Source organism: Muscardinus avellanarius (assembly GCF_963383645.1).
Source record: "Muscardinus avellanarius genome assembly, chromosome: 7".
NCBI lineage: Eukaryota > Metazoa > Chordata > Mammalia > Rodentia > Gliridae > Muscardinus > Muscardinus avellanarius.
Window position 1 is genome coordinate 35,393,718 of NC_137793.1, and position 2,564 is coordinate 35,396,281.

Here is a 2,564-nt window from a genome sequence, read left to right on the forward strand (position 1 = left end):
GTAGCAAAAGAAATAAAGTCAAGAGATAATCCATGAATCAAGAAGAAATGCTTGTAAAGTATGCATTCACAAATTTAACCACATAATTTAGAAACTATGAGCCAAACATAAGTTTAAATAAAATGGCCTCCAGAGGTCTAAAAAGAGGTAGGCTTACTAGGAACCTATTCCTCTTAACTATTAAAGCCATTTTCACATATGCAAACAAACATACCACAAACACTTTACAATTTTCTTTAACCCTCTGATTTTCCTATCCTGGTTCTTTCTTTCCCATTTGGGACAATCTTAGGATAAACCTTACAATATGCTTTCTTAGTCTCACAAAATTTTAGCTCATGTTAACTGTTTGTAAAATTGTAAAAGTCAAAATGTATTATCTGTATCTACCTTTGGCCTGACAGGTGTCAGGAATGTACCAGTATTGGAATGGCCTAGGAAGATTTGGGAAAGCTCTGATTATTAATATATTTCAAAAGAAAATAATTGGTATATTTCAAAATAGTTGTGTCAAAATGGCGGCAGACATGGGTAAAGAAAGGACTTGGTTTCTGCCTAAAACAGGCAGCTATTCCAATGTAAATCAACCTAGCTCAAAGTAATTAACAAGTCAATAGAGGAAAGGGAGGGCTTCCTCTTTCTAAAAACAGGTCTACATGATGATCTGGAGAGGATGGGGCAGGGTTTGACCTTGCCCTTCATGAGAGGAGACACCTCACCACACCTTGCTAGGGGAGGTACCTTACAGGGACATTCACTACGTCAGAGTCACGCAAACAAGATGGAAGTCATGGCTATAAAAGGCCGAGTCCATGTGTAAGCCCTTTGGTGTATTCATTTCGAGTCACCCCCTCATGCCATTTTGGCATGGGGCTGTACTTCTATTTTCTGTATTTCTACCTTTTTAATAAACTTATTTAAATCTTCAGCAACAGTCCAAGCTATGCATATTTATTCTTAGCTTAGGACAAGAATCCACGGTTTTTTTTTTCTTCCCTTTGGGGTCGTTTTGGGTATTGTTATGGGTTGGGGGAAAGTGTGTCCAGGACCCTAGCAGGGGTTCCCCGGGGAACAGTTTCTACAAACCATATTCTCCCAATCCATAACAAGGAAGTTACTAGACAGAAGGGGGAATGTACCAGTATTGGGAATGGCCTAGGAAGATTTGAGAAAGCTCTGATTAATATATTTAAAAAATTGGTGAAACTACTTGGTTTCTGCCAAAAAAGGCAGGCAACTATTCCAATGTAAATTAACCTAGCTAAAGGTAATTAGCAAGTCTATAGGAGAGGGGAACTAGGACTTTCTCTTTCTACAGATAGAGCTACATAATAATCTAGCTTGGATGAGAGGAAGGGATTGACCTTTTGAAAGACACCTTGGTGGGGGAGGTACCTTATAGGGTAAGGGGAGGAACCTTACAGGGATGTTTACTATATCAGAATTATATAAACAAGATGGAGGTCATGGGTGTAAAAGGTCTGGTCCACTTGTATCTTTGGTGGGGCATTCACTCGAACCACCCCCTCATGCCATTCAAAAATGGCATGAGGCTGTAACTATCTTCTGTATTTCTATCTTTTTAATAAACTTCTTTAAATCTTAAAAAAAAAAAGAACAAACAGGTTAGGTGCTGGTGCAAAGGATGAATTGCACATTGTGGAATCAGAGGCAATGAACTATGAAGGCAGTCCAATTAAATAACACTGGCCACTCTGAAAATGTCTTAACACCCAATGGTTTCTCTTACGGGCTCTAAAATTATACTACCTGTGGTCTTAAGGCTGAGGTGTGTCTCAGGGCCTGTGCATATTTGTGGACAGCATTTAGTTGTGGAAGGTGTCAAGTCAGAAGATGAAGCAAAGGAAGATGTAAAATTCTTAAGTATATCTGGAAAGCTATCTGTCCCTGGAAGTGCTAGCAAGGTACCAAAGAAACTGAAGAAAGAATTCCAGTGAAATAATTTGTACAAGATACTCCAGCCAAAAATGCACAGAAATCAAACCAGTATGGAAAAGACTCAACACCATCTACAGCAAGATCAAAAGGTCAAGAATCCTTTGAAAACCAGGAAAAAGCTCCTAAAATGCCAAAAGGACTGACTTCTGTAGAAATTATTAAAGTAAAGATACAAGAAAGTATAGAAAAAGGTGGTTTGCTACTCAAAGTGGAGGCGAAGTTCATCAATTACGTGAAGAATTGGTTCTGGCTGACTGACCAGAAGGCTATTCAAGATCTCTGGCAATGGAGGAAGTCTCTTTAAGAAAATAGTTGAAACAGTTTCTTAAAATTTTCCATTTTATTTCATTTCTGTAACAATTGATATCTGGCTGTGCTTTTTATAATGCAAAGTGAGGACTTTCTCTACCATGTTTGATAAATGCCCAGGTTTCATTGCCAAGAATATGTTATCCAAAATGCCTGTTTAATTTTTAAAGATGGAACTCCACCTTTTTCTTGGTTTTACGTATGTACGGGATGCTATGATAGGACATGGTAGCAGTGGTGGTTGGACGTGGAAATGGTGGGGAGACAAAAATATACATGTGAAATAAACTGAGTAT

At 38.3% G+C, this 2,564-nt stretch overlaps 1 pseudogene across 1 annotated transcript; it reads left to right on the top strand.

Annotated features, from left to right (window-relative positions):
• Positions 1-1,632: 1,632 nt before the first annotated feature.
• On the top strand, positions 1,633-2,263 carry LOC308265738 (nucleophosmin-like; annotated as a pseudogene). Its single transcript has one exon. The product of its transcript is annotated as a nucleophosmin-like (transcript).
• The last annotated feature ends 301 nt before the right edge of the window (positions 2,264-2,564 follow it).